The sequence below is a fragment of the Pseudonaja textilis genome, chromosome 8 (assembly GCF_049901715.1).
Source record: "Pseudonaja textilis isolate UNSWEBS1 chromosome 8, rPseTex1.2, whole genome shotgun sequence".
NCBI lineage: Eukaryota > Metazoa > Chordata > Lepidosauria > Squamata > Elapidae > Pseudonaja > Pseudonaja textilis.
Genome location: NC_141997.1, coordinates 48,972,158 through 48,993,342, shown reverse-complemented (window position 1 = coordinate 48,993,342; position 21,185 = coordinate 48,972,158).

Here is a 21,185-nt window from a genome sequence, read left to right as displayed (position 1 = left end):
TAGATGGAGAAGGAACGGCATGGAATTCTTTCTTTTGTTGACTTTTACCTACTGCTCAATCAGTTCAGGAATGAGTAGCAGGGAAAAGACAGAGAGAGAGGGAAAAAAGCTGATTTGTTGTTATGATGGTTGCATATCAGCATCTTGTTTGGAGCCTGGGAGTTGGAGCGCTTTACCTTGACAAGGGAATTATGTGTAGGAGTGATGATGGATGTCCTTTTGTGTGACAAGCTTCTTTGCATAACACCTTTCAAGACTTAGCTGTAAATCAGCTTCACACATGGGCAAAATTCCATTGATTTCAAGCACAAGAAAGTTTGGGAGAGAGAGAACCAAAGTCATTCACAAAGCAGCTTTTTACGAGCCTTCAAATATTTGCACAGTCTTAAAATGTCGATCCTTAAAGAAATCAATGCATTAAAGATACATCCATCATTGCTAAAATAAAATGGAGAAATAAATAGGGTGGGGAATAAAACACTGAACCCCACAAACATAAGTGGAAATAAAAGTGAAGAACTGGAAATAAAAAAAGAAGGGAGTATATAAAAACATAGAATATATAGAAGACAAAACTTTGAAGAAGAAGGAAAAAAAGAAAAAAACACCTGATTGACAGCATCAAATAAGTCAGAGAGATTGGCTGGAATAAAAACAATTCCAGTTTTGACTTCTAGCTGGTTATTAGTCCATAGGAATGTTGTCACACTAAAACCTTTGGGGCTGTTTTCGGATAGTAGAAGAGATATTTATATTTTAGTTTATTGGGAATTCTGCTCTGGTTCTTTATACATCCCAAGTTGCCATATTTACTCACTTTAAGCCTCAGCATGGAAACTGGGATCTTTCAGAATTTGAGTCTGAATTCCTCCTGGTTGCAAACTGCACATAGGTAGTGTTTATGCTCTGTGCAATGAATCTGCAGACTGGAAAGAAGATATAAATAAGACTTATTCTTAATTTAAGACTATATAGTCATAGTCTTAACTGCAAAATTTTGATTTCTTTTAAGATAAGATTTTAATGTTTAGCTTCTGCTCAATTTATTAAATAACAAACATAAGAAATGTTTAGACTGATAACATGTTTGGTTAGTAGTTCGTTCTGACTTGCAATCCATAATTCACTTAATTATTGAGCCGTGACTTGATCTTAGTAACGCTTCTTTTTAAAATCCCACACTGATGTAGGACATTTTAATAAGCAGCCTCAATCTAATGTTGCTTCATCAATTTTATTCAGTTTTATGTCGCTTCAGCTTTTCTGTTTGATTTTTGTACATTTTTGAGCAGTTCCTTTTGACAACATTTTCAAATACCCAAATAAATAAGTAATACTTGCATCCATCTTTCTGCTGGAACAAGCAATAGGAGAAATAATAAAACTGAGATAATGAAGCTAAAATAATAGGAAAGTAATGTTGGAAAATTAGACCATAAGGAAGACTGAGCATCAAAGTATGGAGGCCTTTATACTTTGATGCTGGGGAAGACTCCTGCAAGTCCCTTGGACTGCAAAGTGACCCAACTGGTCAGTCCTAGAGAAGATCAACCCTGACTGCTCTTTAGAAGGCTAGATCCTGAAGAGGAAACTCAAAGACTTTGGTCACCTCATGAGAAGGAAGGACTCACTGGAGAAGAGCCTAACACTGGGAACAGTTGAGGGCAAAAGAAGAAGAAGGGGACAGCAGAGAATGAGGTGGCTGGATGGAGTCACTGAAGCAGTCAGCATGAACTTACATGGACTCCAGAAGATGGTAGAGGACAGGAAAGACTGGAGGAACATTGTCCATGGGGTCACAATGGGTCGGACACAACTTTGCGACTAACAACAACAATGTTGGAAGATGGAATGGAGAAGAAAAAAATTGAAAACATTCTGAAAACTGTGTGCCTTAAAAGAAATTTATTAAAATATTATTATTTTAATCACCCAGGTGTCCCAACGGTGGTTTTTCAAGAAGCAACTGGACTTTCTGATTTTCTTTGAAGATGAAAGAGGAGCAAAATGTCTTCAAAGAAAAACCAGAAAGTCCCGTTGACTCTTGAAAAAGCACCTTTGGGATTTAAACCCCTTGTGAACACTTCTTCTTTCAAAAATTGATGCATCTTCTGTCTTACCAAAACCTTATTTTGCATTTTCCCTGTTTTATCTTCTAATATTATTGAGGGATCCTTGGTGTTCTCTGAGTTTGATTGTTTCCTTGCAGACATTTCCTGACCCTAACTAGGTAACATCATCACTGCTAGTGACCAACACTGATGATGTTACCTAGTTAGGGTTATGAAATGTCTGCAAGGAAACAATCAAGCTCAGAGATCACCAAGGATCCCTCATTGCAATCCTGAGCTACAAATACTCTCCTCTATTGGTAATTAATGTTATTATTAACGTATGATGAGAACATGACAGAAGAGAAGTAAACCCACGTACACGTCTACATAATTATAAGTAAAACTTCTATGGAGGTATCTCAGTGGCCTCATAACTGGATGCCCAATTCAGGTATTAGAGTTATCATCTCTGGCATTGCTTTGGGCAGGTCTTCTAGGGAACCAGTGAATGTATGTCATGATCTTCCCATCCAGAAGCTCCTTTGGGACAACCATGACCTGGAAAACGGAGACAAAGAACCTATAATTCCAAAATGCCTTGTTTGTCATCGGGTTGTCTCAATGATCATTTTGGGGTAATAGACTCCTAGCTATGATTTCAAAGGAGTGCTATTTCTTAAAGGTTCACTGACCTTCAGAAAATGGAGAAAGATCTAGCATTTCAGATCATTTTATATGGGTGCACAGGGGCTGCATCGCAGTGATTCCAATTTCATTTTTCTCATTTTATGTTAATTAGTTATTACATATCTTATTATGTACTTGTACCCTGAGGGTTTTGTACCTTGATTGCATTATAGAAGTACAGCTAATAAGAACAAATGTGTGCTTTTGGTGGGTTCTGCAAAAGACAGATGGCATTAAGGAATGCTCATTGGATACAGCGGAGCGGGAAAGCTCACTGCTGTGGATTATATTAAATATCCTGTTCGTATTAAGTACATTTTTGCATTCAGCGGGAACAATAATAGAAAGATCTCTTGGGCCACCACTAGGATGCTGAACAGAAATAATAAGTAAAGATTTCCACTTGGTACAGAGATGCACTGAATGTACAAAATTGAGGACAATCTTTTAATACATTCAACCGCTTTATTGCTCTCATTGTAAATGGAAAACTCCCCCTTCCCTTTTTCTAAATTACCTTTTTTATATACCTTTCATTGCATTAATTGTGTATCCTACATCAAGAAGATGAAGAAAACACAAATGACCATCTCTCCTTTTCAGAAGAAAAGCAATAACTTGGACGTGCCAAAAAAATAAGCAAGAGCTTGCTTATTCATGGTACACAAGAGAAAGAGAAACTAACAGAGATCAAGATGTGTGTGGAAGTTGCTTATAATTTTAAAAGCCTTTTCCAGAAATTTTACAGGCCTTTCTTTAAAAAAAAAAAAAAAAGACTGAACTTAAAATAGAGAGCAAACTGAAAGAGAATGCTATGGAGCTAAAACAAACATTTCATGGGTTGGATCAGAAAGTGTAGATAGAAGCCTAAATGATTGATCCTTATAGAATTATTTAGCTGGAAAATTCTGGTAAATAACGTGCAGTGGAAATTAAGGCAGGCTGAAAATGAATAAAATAATCCAAATCAAGTGGTCTATTTACATGGTTATTTTTATAATTGTGAACCTGATGAAACTACAGCAATACTTATGGATATTTATATTTAATAAATATTATATTATACTTAATATTAACAAATTAACAAATATTATATGTAATATTTAGATTTTAAAAATCTGTTTACCTGCCCACCTGTCTGTCAATCTCTCCCTCTCTCCCTACCTATCCACCTATTTATCTCTAATGTCTACCTATCTACCTACCCACCCATCCACCCATTCATCTACCTACCTACCTACCTACCTACCTACCTACCTACCTATTTATCTCTATTGTCTACCTACCCACCCACCCTTCCATCCATTGATCCACCTACCTAAAGTATCTACCTACCCGCCCATCCATCCATCCATCCATCCATCCATCCATCCACCTACCTACCTATTTATCTCTATTGTCTAATTGCCTACCTACCTACCCACCCACCCTTCCATCCATCCACCCATTCATCTACCTACCTACCTATTTATCTCTATTGCCTATCTACCTGTCTGTCTGTCTGTCTGTCTGTCTATCTATCTATCATCTATCTATCTGACTATCTGACTTTCAAGATTCAATATAACCTGAAATAAGATAGAATTATGATATGTGGCTTTGTTTCCTGTCTCATCTATCTCAGAAGACCAACATATCCATATCAATTGAATATTTTGCAGCAGGAGAGAGAAAGAGAGAGAGAGAGAGAGAGAGAGAGAGAGAGAGAGAGAGAGAGAGAGAGAGAGAGAGAAACCAAGGTAAGACTATTGTTTGCCCAGCCAATTTTCTAAGTTATTTTTTGCAAGGCATCATGTAATCGTGTTTATATAAACACACCATTTTTTTCTTGTTTGCATAGGTGGATGCCACCTTGTTTTCTGACTTGTTTAATAACTCAAGGGTCAACACTCCAGGCAGGAGCCAGCTAGAGCAACTCCCTTAGTTTTCTCCTATCATGTCAAGTACATGACTTGAAACCCACTACTTTCCATTCATCACGTTGCAATTTGCAAACGGTTCACCTTAGTCATTAATCCCACACATGATGTAATTTGCTGAGAGGTCATTCACATGCCTGCCTCTGTCATATCAAATTACAGAAGGTTTCTTCAGATGCTTCTGCTGTTTGTCTTAACTTGCAGCCATCTTTGTTTGTCATTCGGTAGAAATGTTCCTAGCAAAGGACACAATAATATGCCCTTGTTTAAGCTCTAGCCTTTATGTTTGACATTTGCTATAACTTTTGGCTCATTTGTTATATATACACAGCTCATTTAGGTAGCATTTGGCAGTAAGACTTTGCTTTACTGCCTTTAACAGTAGCTGTCTGGAATCTGCAATAGGCAATTTTGAAAAGAAAACCAAAGATAGGAGAACAGAATCGCTCAACTAATCACTTCATATTTTTTATTGTTGTTCTTCAAAGTCGTATCATCTACAATATAAGAATTATTGCCTGGGATTATCGATTACCTATGGAACATTATGTACTGTATGCTTCCTGTGTTATATGCTCATTGTCAGTTTTGATGAGTATCTTTATTTGAAACAAATTTTGTGTACTTTTGATCCCAATGCTAGACAAAAGCACGGGGAAAACAAGGTTAATGCAAAATTGACTAATAAATTGTCTGAGTTGATCCATTCCTGGAAATCTGGAGAAGTGGTGAATTTACTGAGAAAACTGGGATTGGTCTCAAAAAATCTGCAACCATTGTTAGTTGCTAAGCATCCAAATTTTAATTATGTGACCATTGGGATGCTGCAACAATTATAAGTGTAAGAACCAAATGTAAATGCATTAAAAAAAAAACAAACAAGCAGTTGTAAATTCAAACACTTGCTAAATGGATGATTGTAAGTAAAGAAATATTTGCATCAAAATCAGATTCTTGATATAGACAAGCAAAAGGTCTGGAAGTTACATGCAATGAACAATGCACATTTAATGTGCATATCTGTCATGCCCTTGCTAGAGTTGGACTCTGAGGAAAAGGGGGAACAGCCGACAGGAGAGGAGGTGTGGCTCTGGAGGTTGTGGAGGAGGTTGTGGAAGGGCAAAGGCTGGATGGGCAGTCGGAGGAAGATCCATCCTAGGACACGCAGGGAGGAAAGGAGAAGGCAACAACTTGGCTTACGAGAGAGGAAGTGGCCACGATCCTCCTCATTGGTTGTGGCTGGGGAGACTAGTATATAAGAGAGACGATTACAATACAGCATTGCCAGAAGCAAAGCATGTTTTATCTTGGGCTGAAGTTATCTTGATTGGTGTCCTTCCAACAGACTGTCTCCTTGAATTTGGTAATTACTTATCCTGGTCCATTGTGGAAATTTCATCATTGTAATTTGTTTGATTTTTTTATTTCACCTCTATCTGCTCATTAAGTTTGGACTGTACTGCTTTCTTTTGAAAACTATTTTTGAGTATGTTTTATCTCCAACTGAGAATTATTGAAGAGTGGGGCCAAGTTGGAGGCATTAAAGGACATTTATTTACATTTTGGGTTTTGTTACATTAGTGTTACACTCTGGGTCATCACAATATCTGAATCACATTAAAACTCTCAAGACCCCAGCAATCCCCGTCTGGATACTGTGTACCATCTACATATCCTGGACATGACCAAACAACAAACAAAACAATTGATCCATCCTTAAGAGGTAGCTCTTTAGCTTCTACTGAAAAATGTTCAGAGATCAAGAACCCACAACCTCCATAGGTTGGCCATTCTACTTTTGTACAAGAAGCTTTCATGATATTTAAAAGTTAGGCAGCTACTGTTCTGACTCATTATATCCTTTGCTTTCTATTGTCACGGAAAATACTTCTCTATCATTTTCCCTGCTCAGGAACATAGCTGTCTTCTCTCCCCTCCATCTTATTTTCTCCAATGGAACAGCCCAAACTCTTTCAAGCTGTCCTTGTGGAAAAAAGAGCTTGATCATCAAGATCAAATATTGGCTGTGATTTTCAGACAGACTTTTGACTTGATGAATCATTTAATATGAAGTCTTATGCTAATGTTTGGTCATGGCTTGTACCTGGATAATAAGGTATTTGTGGATAGCTATAGAAAGAAAGAAAAAAAGCCAAGTTTATTATTTTTTTTCTCAGCAGGGAAACAGATTTCATTTTTTTGTGAGAAAAGTAAAGAGAGAATTAATTAATTAATTAATTAATTAATTAATGAGGGAAGGAAGGAAAGAAAAGGGAGGGAGGGAGGGAGGAAAGAAGAAAGAAAGAAAGAAAGAAAGAAAGAAAGAAAGAAAGAAAGAAAGAAAGAAGGGAGGGAGGAGGGAGGAAGGAAGGAAGGAAGGAAGGAAGGAAGGAAGGAAGGAAGGAAGGAAGGGTGAAATAAAAAGAGAAAAGAGAGTGAAAGAAAGAAAAGAATGAGAAGGAAGGAAGGAAGGAAGGAAGGAAGGGGAAGGGAGGCAGAGAGGAAAAAAAAAGGAGGGAGGGAGGGAGGGAAGGAAGGGAAGGAAGAAAGAAAGAAAAAAAGAAGGAGGGAGGAAGGGAATGGAGGAAGAAAAGAAAAAGAAAGAAGAAAAGAAGAAAGGAGGGAGGGAGGAAGGGAAGGAAGGAAGGAAGAAAAGAAAAAGAAAGAAATTGAAAGAAGGAAGGCAGGAAGAAGGGAGGAAGGAAGGAAGGCTGGTTCATCAAATTTTAGTTAAGGCAAATGTTACTGAAAGTTTACTTTCAAGTGTTGTGCAATATTTTCAAACTCTTTGCAAGTGTCTGGCTGTCTATAATATGAATGGTTGAGCATTCCCTGTAAAGGATGGAATATCCTCTCTTGCTGGAATTGCATAAGAAATCTTTAGTGATGTGGAAAAAGGCTTGGAGACCTTGGATGTCATCACTAGGGAAGATAAATGGATAACCTGAGCCATTACTCTTCCTAACTGACACCTGAGGTCCCAACAGCTCTCTTCATGGAGCACTATGGATGTCCCCTTCCCCACCATCTCTTCTGCCTCTCCCGTTGCTGGCAACATGATATATGGGACATTTTAGTGGGGTGGGAAGGAACATTTTCACTCTGAAAAGTGATAATTACAAACTTCAGATTAAACAGACTATTTTCTTCCCCAGGTGAGGATTTTTTTCTTCTTCTCCCCACCTTCCTGCAAATTATTTCTGATTTCAGCAAAAGAGAATATATATATATATATGTAGATCTTTGGTTGTTCGGGTTTTCTCCGCGTAAGATTCGAAGTATCTAGGCAACGTTTCGATGAAGTCTCATTCATCATCTTCAGGCTTCTGTCTCCGGCTCTGTGCTTCTCAGAGTAATGTGAGATTGCAGCTGCTTCCTCCTTTTAACTGCCAGTGGGGTGGAACTTGATTGGGTGGGGCTTGGCTGTGTTCTGATTGGGTGGGGGTGTTCTCATTGGTAGGGGTTTGGCTGTGTTCTGATTGGTTGGGGGTTAGCCGTGTTCTGATTGGTTGGAGCGTGTTCTGTTCAGGAGGGGCTTGGTTGTGCTCAGGTTAGCCGTGTTCTGATTGGTTGGAGCGTGTTCTGTTCAGGAGGGGGCTTGGTTGTGCTCAGGTTAGTTTTAGTTGCTGGGGATTTGAGCTGGAGAGTTGTGATCTTGCTGTTTGGCTTCTAGTTCGTGGTCCTGCTGCATCTTCATAGTGGGTGTATTATATATATATATTTATTTATGTATATATGTATATATATATATATATATATTTATAAATATATATATATATTTATTTTCTGAGGTTCTTGGGTACTTGTATGTGGATCTTTGGTTGTTGGGTTTTCTCCGCGTAGATTCAAGTATCTAGGAACGCTTTGATGAAGTCTCATTCATCATCTTCAGGCTTCTGTCTCCGGCTCTGTGCTTCTCAGAGTAATGTGAGATTGCAGCTGCTTCCTCCTTTAACACCCAGTGGGGTGGGACTTGATTGGGTGGGGGCTTGGCTGTGTTCTGATTGGGTGGGGTGTGTTCTCATTGGTAGGGGTTTGGCTGTGTTCTGATTGGTTGGGGGTTAGCCGTGTTCTGATTGGTTGGAGCGTGTTCTGTTCAGGTGGGGGCTTGGTTGTGCTCAGGTTAGTCTTAGTTGCTGGGGGATTTGAGCTGGTGAGTTTTGATCTTGCTGTTTGGCTTCGAGTTCTTGGTCGTGCTGCATCTTCATAGTGGGTGTCGGTTTGCTTCATGTATGGCTCGGAGGGGTTTGAAGTGGGTAGTGATGCAGCTGCAGTGCAGCTTCTGGTCCATGGTCGTGTCTCATCTTCTGAGTGGGTGGGAGTCTGTTTTCTACATGGAAGTGTGGTGGTGGCATCTTGTGTGGCTCTCATGGGTGTGGGTCTGGTGTCCTTCTTCATGTTAGGTACTCGTCTGTTCATGAGGGCGGGTTTCCAAATGGCTGGAAGGCGGGAGGTGTCATCTCGTTTGTTCATGCTGTGTGGGCGTTTTTCTATCTCTATGGCTTCTCTGATTATTCTGCTGTTGAAGTGTTCGGTTTGGCGATAGTTCTGGTATTTTTAAAGTCAATTTCATGTCCTGTGGCTTTGAGGTGTTGGACCAGGGAAGAAGTCGTTTCTTCTTTTTGATTGAGTTCTTATGTTCTTCAATGCGTGCACTAATTCTTCTGTTAGTCTGTCCAATGTATGTGGTAGGGCAGGCAGTGCAGGGATTTCGTATACTCCTTGGTTTTCTAATTCGATTTTGTCTTTGGGGTTTCTTAGGATGGTGGATATTTTTCTGTTTGTGCAGAATGCTGTTTTGATGTTGTTTTTTTGGAGGATCTTGCTAATTTTGTCTGTAGTGCCTTTTATATATGGGAGGAGGGCTTTGCCGTTTTCTTGTTCTCTGTCTTGGATTTTGGTTGGGGTTTCTTTTTGGATTAGGTGGGTAATCTTCTTTCTTTGGAATCCATTGGCTGTAAGTACGTTGGTGAGAGTGTGTAGTTCGGTTTTTGGTGTTGTTCATCGGCTAAGCATTTTGTTCTGGAGATGAGTGTCTTGGCTACGGAATTGATCTGTGCTGGGTGGTGGTGTGAGAGTGCATGTAGATAGCGGTTAGTATGTGTTTTCTTCTGGTAGATGGTGTGTCCTAGGGAGCCATTGGATCTTTTGTATACCAAGACATCTAGGAAGGAAGTTGATTGTTGGCTTCTGTTTCCATGGTGAATTGTATTTTGGGGTGTAGGCTGTTGAGGTGTGTGAGGAAGTTGTTCAGTTTTTCTTTCCCGTGTGGCCAGATTATGAAGGTGTCATCTACGTATCTGAGCCAGAGTTTGGGTTTGTGGTCGTATTTTTCTAGAGCTTGTGTTTCAAAGTGTTCCATGTAGAGGTTTGTGATGACAGGTGAGAGGGTGATCCCATGGGTGCTCCTTCTATTTGTTTGTATTTTTGTCCATTGTAGGTGAAGTATGTATTGGATAGGCAGTGGTTGGTTAGATCTAGGATGTGCTTGGGGGGTTGTATTTGTTTTGGATGGCTGTCAAGGCTTCTTTTATTGGCACTTGGGTGAAGAGGATATGACATCGAAGCTTACTAGTAGGTCGCTAGGTTGTAAGTTTTGTTTCTTTATGATCTTGATGAACTGGAATGAGTTTCTTACGTGTGAGTTGATGGATTCTGCATAGGGTTGTAGTTGTTTGGCGAAATTTGGCCAGGTTTTGTAGAGGTGAGCCTATGGAGCTGACTATTGGTCTGAGTGGGGTTCCTTCTTTGTGTATTTTGGGGAGACCATAAAGCTTGGGGCATCTGGATGATTTCTCTCTGGGTATGATTCCTTGCTGGATTTCTTCACTGATGGGGGAGGCTTTTATTTTGGATTTGGTAGTTTTTTCTAGGTAGGTGGTGGGGTCTGTCTTTAGGGGTTTGTATGTGGGGTCTTGGAGTAGGTTGGTTAACTTGGTTTGGTAGTCAGATGTGTTCATTACCACTGTCGCGTTGCCCTTGTCTGCTGGTAAGATTATTATGCTGGTGTCTTCTTTCAGGTTAAGTAGTGCGGTTTGTTCTTCTTTGGATAAGTTGCTTTTGGGTGGTTTGCTAGTGCAGAGGATGTTGGTGATTTTGAGTCTGATTTTGTTAGCATCATCAGGGTTGGTTTTGGTCAGGCTGGTTTCAACTCCGCATATGATGGTTTCTGTGGGGATGTGTTTGGGAGCGACAGCAAAGTTGTATCCTTTTGAAAGGACCTTGGTTTCAGCTTCAGTGAGGATCTTGTCTGAGATGTTGTGCACTGTTTGTTTCATGTGTGGCTGTGGGGGGGGAGGAGTTGGTTTCTGGCGTTGTTGTAGTTTCCTGAGTTTGTTGGTGTGTGTGTCTGTCTTGAGGGTGGTCTGTGTTTCGGCTCTCCAGACAGCGAGTTGTTTGGATTTGTCCCAAAGTAGAGGGTGAACCTTGTTGCTGAGTCTGAGGTGGAGTGTGAGGAGATCTTTGTTGATTTGGTCTAGGAGAAACCTTTTTGTGTGAAGTTCATTTCTAATTAGGGCCAGTTCTGTTCTTTTAAGGATGCGTTTGGTGGCTGCTGTGTTGGTGTGGAATTTCAATTGGAAGCTTGTAGAAAACCAAGGAGTATACGAAATCCCCTGCACTGCCTGCCCTACCACATACATTGGACAAACTAACAGAAGAATAAGTGCACGCATTGAAGAACATAAGAACTCAATCAAAAAAGAAGAAACGACCTCTTCCCTGGTCCAACACCTCAAAGCCACAGGACATGAAATTGACTTTAAAAATACCAGAACTATCGCCCAAACCGAACACTTCAACAGCAGAATAATCAGAGAAGCCATAGAGATAGAAAAACGCCCACACAGCATGAACAAACGAGATGACACCTCCCGCCTTCCAGCCATTTGGAAACCCGCCCTCATGAACAGACGAGTACCTAACATGAAGAAGGACACCAGACCCACACCCATGAGAGCCACACAAGATGCCACCACCACACTTCCATGTAGAAAACAGACTCCCACCCACTCAGAAGATGAGACACGACCATGGACCAGAAGCTGCACTGCAGCTGCATCACTACCCACTTCAAACCCCTCCGAGCCATACATGAAGCAAACCGACACCCACTATGAAGATGCAGCACGACCAAGAACTCGAAGCCAAACAGCAAGATCAAAACTCACCAGCTCAAATCCCCAGCAACTAAGACTAACCTGAGCACAACCAAGTCCCCACCTGAACAGAACACGCCTCCAACCAATCAGAACACGGCTAACCCCCAACCAATCAGAACACAGCCAAACCCCTACCAATGAGAACACACCCCCACCCAATCAGAACACAGCCAAGCCCCATCCAATCAAGTCCCACCCCACTGGCAGTTAAAAGGAGGAAGCAGCTGCAATCTCACATTACTCTGAGAAGCACAGAGCCGGAGACAGAAGCCTGAAGATGATGAATGAGACTTCATCGAAACGTTGCCTAGATACTTGAATCTTACGCAGGGAGAAAACCGAACAACCAAAGATCCACATATATATATATATATATATATATATAGATAGATAGATAGATAGATAGATAGATAGATAGATATAGATATAGATATAGATATAGATATATGATATAGATATATATAATATATATATATATATATATATATATATATATATATATATATATATATATATATATATATATATATATGGATCTTTGAATATATATATATATATATATATATATATATATATATATATATATATTGCTCAAATATATATATATATATGATGTTCTCAATATTCTGGTTTGTATGGATCTTTGGTTGTTCATATATTCATCATCTTCAGGCTTTGTCTAGCTTGTGCTTACTCTGAGAAAAAAAAAACTCTGAAAAAAATCCTCATATATATATCAAACTTGTTATGCTGCCAGAGACTGAACGGATGACTTTCTTCCTATGATACTTTTAGTAACAGTTTAATTTTGGAGCAATAATTCTTTTTTTTTTTTTTCCTCCTGGAAAATCAAAAGCGTAAACTTTATAGAACAGAAGAGGCTGTTCGGTGCACTTCTTTCAGACAGCATGAACGGATGAATGCTGGAACTATTATCCGAAGGTCAAATTAAAACTTTTATACAATCTGATCCCGTGGGAACAGAAAATAAAGGTGTTTGATCAGCAACGGCTCAAAGTCTACCAGAAGAGTCAATGTTCCACCAGTTTAAACCTCGTTTCTATTTGGGAAAGCAGACTGGATGCCTCTCCCGACAGCAAATTCAATATTAGACATCAGAATGTCCTCCTTTTTTTCCTACGAAAGGGACTTCCTCACACTTTCTGTTAGTATTAATATGAGCCATGGTGGTGAAGTGGTTAGAGTGCAGTACTGCAGGCAACTTCTGCTGACTGCTGGCTGCCTGCAATTTGGCGGTTCGAATCTCATCAAGCTGAAGTTTGACTCCGGGGTGGGCTTCAAAAAATTTAGCATCCAGGTTCTCTGCTTGGTTACTGGGTGGGCATGACCCTAGTGGCAGGGGTGGGATTCTACCAGTTCTCACCTATTCACTGGAACTGGTTGTTAACATTCTAAGCAGTTCAGAGAACCGGTTGTTAGAAGAAATTACTGACCTAATCCTGTAAGGAAGGCAGGAAGGAAACATTCTGGTGTTGCTTATAGAAACGGCCTCTCTGTTAACCCTTATTACATTATTGGCAGGACTAGACTTCCTGTCTCAGGAACATCTCTGGAGTTTTTCCCCGTCCTTTGCTGGTACTTTGCTTGTGTGGAGTGACCATTCAAAGATGCAATGGCATTGAAAAAAAGTCACTTATGACCATAAGTGCAGCATCCCCACAGTCATGAGAGGCCAGGTGAGGAGATACGTGCCTCGATGTGAGTGATGTTGAGTTGGCCACACCCAGCCAGTCACATGACCAGAAAGCCACGCCCACCAACTAAGCCATGCCCACAGAACCAGTTGTTTAAAAATTTAAATCCCACCCCTGCATAGTGGGTGTGGCCGAGTTGACCTCCGGCACCACCCTGGTCTGGGAGCAAAAATAGCCTCTTTGAGCTCTGGGGCCTACAGGAGATGTGTTTTTCAACCTCCGTGAGCCTCCATGAGGGCCCAGAACTTACCTGGGATCCAAAACAGGCCATGTGGGGACTCCTGGGAAGGGTGGGGCAGCCAGGGCCAGTCAGGGGTAGGATTTGCCAGTTTGCCAAACCAGCCATAAAATTAACAACCAGTTTGCCCAAACCAGGGAGAAATGGTAATAACCCACCCGCCATGCTTCCATCTGTCCAAGGTGGGTAAAATGAGGAGCCAAATTGTTTGGAGCAATAGGCTGACTCTGTAAACCACTTAGAGAGGGCTGTAAAGCACTGTGAAGTGGTATATAAGTCTAAGTGCTTTTGCTAGTGCTATCACTTGTGCTGAACAAATTGTTCATTCATTTATTTTGAAGTACCAGGTCATCCTCAATGTACCACCGCAGTTGAACCCAAAATTTCTGTTGCTAACGTTTAACATTTCTTACGTGAACTTAGCCCCAGTTTTATGACATTTCTTGCTGCAGTTCTTCAGTGAATCACCGCGGTTCTTAAGTTAGCAACATGATTGATAAGTGAATCGGGCTTCCTTGTTGACTTTTCTGGTCAGAAGGTCACAAAACGGGATCAAAAAGTGACTCCAGGCCACTGCAACTGTCATAAATTTGAGTCGGTTGCCAAGCGTCTGAATTTTGATCGTGTTATTGTAGGGATGCTCCAATGGTCATAAGTGTGAAAAAGAGTCACTTTTTTCCTGTGCCGTTGTAACTTCCAATGGTCACTGAATGTACTTTTGTAAGTCAAGGACCTACTTTCATTCATCAATTGTATCCCTTCTCCTTGTCTGTTTCTGTGAGCCTTCACAGCAGGTGGTGAGAATTGAAACATTGGGAATTATGAACTGAAAACGTGGAGCCTGCATGTAGTGCTCACTTAATAATCCTAGTTGTGACTAGTCCTTTGTTACTAAGTAAATTGATTGTGAACATCGCAGGGACTGCCCCACTAAGGGACAGCAATTCCAGCGGTTCTCCTTGTGGTTATGAAGCCAATCTCACAGGCTTGTTCCAGAGGACATCACGTGACCATGACTTGTGACCTCTAATCTCCTTCCCCATTGGATTGTGGGTGCCAAGAAAGGTTACACATAGCAGACTCTGAAGGCAGCTGATAAGTGTCAGGTGACCCTGGCTCCATCTCTACCTCCAACGCAGAGCACTCATCAGAGCTTTCCCCAGACTCCAGGACTGTCCCATGTTCCTTCCCAACCTTTGCTGAATCGGCTGCCAATTCTGCTGGCCGCTGGCAGGCCACAACAGTTATGGCTAGCCGGCTGAGGCACCACATTCCTGGGTTCCTCCCCATGACCTCCCGCTACCCCATGAACTGAAACCAAGAAATGAAGCATAGCTTCAGCTGAAGTCATTTTGCAGGTTGACACTTGTCCTGCCTTCAAGGTCCGTTGGAGAATAGGTTGATCTCTCATCTTCTTTGTGGCAGCCCCTTAGCTATGCAAAGCAGACCTACCCTTTCCCCCTCTTCCTATAGATCTGTCTGTGGAGTTTTTGTTTTTCTGAAACACCCTCTGCTGTATAGAATGGAGAACTTGAGTGAAGGCCGGTGTTCTAAATCTCCACAAAGCATTAAAAAGCCCTTGCAAGTATTTCACTAGAGCAATCTAAACCTTCATCTCATTACCAAAACTGAAGCTGCTGGGACCTTATGCCCTGCCAGACTCACAGAGCTTGGAAAGATATTTGTAGAAAGGACGAAAAGACTTCTAACTCCGGTGAATTGTTTTCAGAGGTGGAAAGATTCAAATATACAGAAATGAGAAATGGTTTTCTCAAGAGGCAGAACCTCCGAAGTCCTCTCAATCTATCAGCACATTGTGCAATTTGATCCTCGTGTTGCATTCTATTTGCTTCACACCGTCCATGTAAACTGGCCACAGCTGAGTTCTTTTATCAAAAGGATTTTTGCCCCCAAAGGCCTTCTGAATAACGTTCTGCCTTCAGAGGTGGTAGCTAAAAAGGTACACCCAGGAGGAAAACTGCACGTGAAAGTTCACAAGCACAAATTTTGAGCAAAAATAGATGGAATTTTCCATTCCTTGCCAAGCATTCGCATGATGCACTGGGTGAACAAGGTTATCTTTTCAAAGTTGTAATTGTGACCTTGAGCTCCAAGAAAAGAAATGCTGCCTAGAAAATGATCAGAGAAGAAAGGCAGGAAAGAATAGAGTAGAGCGGAGTGGAGTGAAGTGGAGTGGAGTGGAGTGGAATAGAGTAGAGTAGAGTAGAGTAGAGTAGAGTAGAGTAGAGTAGAGTAGAGTAGAGTAGAGTAGAACAGAACAGAACAGAACAGAATATTCTTTATTGGCCAACTATGATTGTACACACAAGAAATTTGTCTCCGGTGCATAAGCTCTAAGTGTGCATACAAAGAATGAAAGGATAAATCATAGATCATAAGATACAATTATAAATGATAGGTTACAAACAAATTGATAAATCATAAGATACCAGTAGGAGAAAGTAATAGGAAAGATGAGAAGGATAATAGCAACACAGCCCTACTACAGGTGTAAATATCCTGAGGCATAAGGTGATTAACAGAGTGATGGCATGGGGGGAGAACTGTCTTTGTGGCTAGTTGTTTTGGCATCCAACAGTGTCCAAAGGGGAGAAGGTGAAACGATTTGTGTCCAAGATGTGAGGGGTATGTAGATATATACAGAGTCACATTTGTGAGATAATGTTAAGCACCAGCAAGCAGAACTAGAACTTGTGGGGTAGGCACAAGCAGATATTTCATTGCTGATAACCTATATTACAAGAATCTTGCCACACAGTAGGAAGAATCTTTCCCTTGAAAAATAGCAGATATAGACATAAGGTTTGACTTCACAAGTTTCCTCCTCAGAACCAATTCCAAGCTGGAATATCTCTTTACTTCTTGTAGAAGGGCCTTCTTCTCTTCAGCCAATGGTTCTACCACAGAGGAACAACTATATATGTTTTATCAATCAATCAATCAATCAATCAATCAAATAATCAATGTCTCTCTGAGTCCTTTTAGAAGACAATCTCTAAGTGAAAGAACTCCGAATTATCACTTGTGTGCAATGTTCCAGCTCAGTGGTGGCTAATCTTTTTGAGCTCCTGTACCAAAAATTGGGTGTGCCCTCATGTACCAGCACCCAGAAGGCAATGTGTGCGTCCCCCCCCCACACCCCCTGCACAAGCGCATGCAATCCCCCACACGCCCACCCCCTTATCTGCACTGCACCTCCCTGCTGATTTTTGGCTCGTTTGAGGCCTTTTTCGACCTCCCAGAGGCTTGAGGAAAACTTCTGCAGCCTTTGCAGGCCGAAAAATGGGGCTGTTTCATTACTTCTGGTATTTCCAGAAATACAGTAAGTGACAAAACGGGCCTATTTTTCGGCCTGCAAAAGCTTTCCTCAAGCCTCTGGAAGGCCAAAAAAGGCCTCAAACAGGCTGAAAATCAGCTGTGAGGCGTGCACATGCACAGTGAGGTAAGTTGGCCTGCAGCTCCTGTGCCAGCACAAATGGCTCTCCGTGCCACCTGTGGCACGCGTGCCATAGGTTCGTCATCATGGTTCTATCTGAACAACAATGATGATCATAATCCATTATGTTTTTATAACCAAGGAACTTACTATTGATATAGCAGGTTACAACTTGATATTTTTCTGGTCAGTCTATTGAAATTCTACTCTGCTTGGACCGGTCAAGTCTGAATCAATAAAGGACAATCCTTTGACTTCAACAATATTGTGTTGCTATGTAATTAAACGTGCAATAGGCTCACAATAGAAACAACACAACCGTGTTTCTTTTCTTTTTTTTTCTATTATGTTTAAATCTCCCCAATAGTATTTTTTTTTTTTTAAATATCCTGTTGATAATATGCTTTGGCAAAAACAACTACAGAATTGCCGTCGCTAGAACATTAGACGTTGCACTAATAACACTTGTTCTAAGTGCTAATAAATTTTCATAAACGTTATCGCAATAATTCAGAAACATGGTAAAGAGATCAGTATTTAATATCTGCTGGAGGCCACCCACAGACTTTAGAACTAAGCAAGGATTTTCACAGGTTTCAACATTCTGGGTCATATCCTTAACCATAGTATTTGTTTTGCCAAGAAATGGGCTTGTTAATTTATTGCAAGTAGAGAAGACTTTCCCATTTCTATTCTAATATTTGTGTAGCAGGGTGCCTCCACAGCAGTAAATATGTTTTTTACCCTTTGTTCTTTCCAGCAGTACAATTATATCTTTATCTTAGAGGCATAAAATTAAGGGGGGGGGAAAGAAAAAAAAAAAAACCTCACGTTGGCATTCTTTATAGGTTAGGCTGACACATTCATTCAGTTCCAAAGGCCAGATGAAGCTATTTTACCCTTAATAAACACAACAAGTATTCACTGGGCTAATGGCTTTGCAACTTTTCTCATTAGAATTGTGCAAACCTTACAGTTTGGGAAATCACCGTTCTACTGTATATCTGAAACTTCTCAAGAACAAACTAGTTTAAACAGAATTCTCTTCTTTGTTTTCAAGAATAATATTGGCATTTCCACAAAGAATTAGCATATAATAATGATAACAACAATAACAATAACAACAACAATAATAACAACAATAATAATGTCACCCTACCTTAACAGTTCCTAGGTGCTTGTTTAGGACTCGAGCTGTTGAGCTACCAACCAGCCCCAAAGGCTGTGAATCTCACTAAAGAATAACCAACAACATCAACAATAATAATAAAGACAGAGTAATTTTATTGTATTTGTAACGAGAACAAGAGCTAGCAAACATGTAATTCTAATGTTTTAATGCAAATAGAATGCAAAAGTTTCTTCTGGCAGTATCAGGGTTGCAAAGAAAATAAGATTTTGCCTGCAGGTAACAGGTAGTTTCATGTGCATTTAATTCTTTGGGGGTTTGTATGCTTGAGTTATAAATCAGCAACTCATTCAAAAATAAATTAATAGTAAGAGCCTTTCAAATAATCCATACCTGTGTTCAAATTTGCGAGAAGCAAGACATTTATCTAGTATGTGTGGATAACTTTTGATGGCTAGACAATCCACCAATATTCTTTCTTTCTTTCTTTCTTTCTTTCTTTCTTTCTTTCTTTCTTTCTTTCTTTCTTTCTTTCTTTCTTTCTTTCTTCCTTCCTTCCTTCCTTCCTTCCTTCCTTCCTTCCTTCCTTCTTTCACTCTCTTTCTTTCTTTTTATTTCACCCTTCCTTCCTTCCTTCCTTCCTTCCTTCCTTCCTTCCTTCCTTCCTTTCTTCCTTCCTTCCTTCCTTCTCTTTCTTTTCTTTCTTTCACTCTCTTTCTCTCTTTCCTTCCTTCCTTCCTTCCTTCCTTCCTTCCTTCCTTCCTTCCTTCCTTCCTTCCTTCCTTTTTCTTTCTTTCTTTCACTCTCTTTCTTTCTTTTTATTTATTCCTTCCTTCCTTCCTTCCTTCCTTCCTTCCTTCTCTTTCTTTTTCTTTCTTTCTCTCTTCCTTCCTTCCTTCCTTCCTTCCTTCCTTCCTTCCTTCCTTCCTTCCTTCCTTTCTTTCTTTCTTTCTTTCTTGTCTCCTAGATAGGATCATAACATCATGGAGAGCTTTTTTAAGTTTTAAGAGGCATTTGAGTTTTATGTTCTTCGTTTTAAAACCACAACAGATCAGGCTGCAAACTTTGGCTATAGTATAAAAAAGGATGTATAGGAAATATATGGTGTTAAATTCACATTGGGTCATAATTTATGAGAAAACTTTTACAAAATTATGCAGCCATGGTGTATGACATGTGCCAAGTTATATAAAATGGATATAGTAATATTAAAAAGTGTTGGAAATGTCAAAAGGAAGATCATATGAAGAAAATCCATGCAATGATGCAAAAGATATTGCAGATTAACATGACAATGAAACCAGGACTATATTTATTGGATACATTGAACCAGAAAAGAAATATGGGAAATTATTATTGTATGTGGTAACTGTGGTGAGATTACTATACACACAAAGATGGCGGAATAATGAAGTACCTACAGAGGAAGATTATAAAATTGACAGAATTTGTGGAAAGGGCAAAGCTGACCAGCTTGGTCAGAGAAAAACTAATAAAGACTTTAAAAAAATACTGGAGACTTGATATGTGCTTTTTGCTGAAAGAATTTGATTTAAAAAAAAAAAAACAGATTTAGCAAGAAAGACAATTGACAGATTTATTGAAGCAGAGATATTTTGAGTGTGTAACTCTTAGTCAGCCAGGCTTTTGTTTCTGAATTAATTTTTCCTTTCCTTTCCTTTCCTTTCCTTTCCTTTCCTTTCCTTTCCTTTCCTTTCCTTTCCTTTCCTTTCCTTTCCTCTCCTCCCCTCCCCTCTCCTCTCCTCTCCCTTCCCTTCCTCTGTTCCCCCCTCTTTCCTCCTTTCCTTTTTCTTCCTTCCCCTCCCTTCCTCTTCTCCTCATCTCCTTCCTTCCTTCCCTCTCTCCCTAATTTTCTTTCCTTCCTTTCCTCCTTCCCTCCTTTATTCCTTTCCTCCCTGCCTGCTTTTCCTTCCTTCCTTCCTTCCTTCCTTCCTTCCTTCCTTCCTTCCTTCCTTCCTTCCTTCCTTCCTTCCTTCCTCCCTTCCCTTCCCTTCCCTTCCCTTCCCTTCTCTTCCCTTCCTTCCTTCCCTCTCTCCTCCCTCCCTCCCTCCTTCCTTCTTCTTCTCTTTCCCACTCTCTCTTTTACATATTAGGCAGATACAGTGTAACCTTCTCTGCGCTGGGAAGGATTACACCCTTTGATTATTACAGCGAGGTTTAGTTCGAATGAAACAGCAAAGTCTACACCTTTCTTCTTAATCAAAAGAAACTGAGATGCATCCAAAACAGGGAAAATAAATCTGAGATAGATTCCCCCCTTGGAATTGGCACGGCCATTTCTATGCTGCAAAATAAAACAAAGGGACTTCCTGCTGCAAGGAAGCCCTACACCTGAAGTTATATAAAATAAAAGAACATGAGCCTCAGTGGATGACAATTGTTGAACAAAACTGGTTTGCATATGCATTTATGTAAGGAGGGGGGAAAAAGGTTAACAATAAGGGTCTGTCTTATGTATGGACATTTGCATTCTTGGAAACCTGCACTCCTGATTGGCTAAACGCACAGCGACCGGATTGGTCGAGTGCGTGGCACTGATTGGCTGTTACGAAGCAACCGCGATTGGCCGAGCCGATCGCGGGTGATTCGAACGGCTGTCATTGGCTGCGGCGCCCGGCACCAGCTCAATATAAGCTGCCACATACTCAGCCGGCGGCAGATTCAAAACCTGAAATAAAAAGAGCTTAAAACCAGTCACTGCCTCGCGTCTCTTTGTGATCGATCGGCCGTTATAACAGTCTGGAGTGTTGACGACTGTAAGAAGAAGAAATAACAATTGTAGTGGTTCACAATATGATCTTTTTG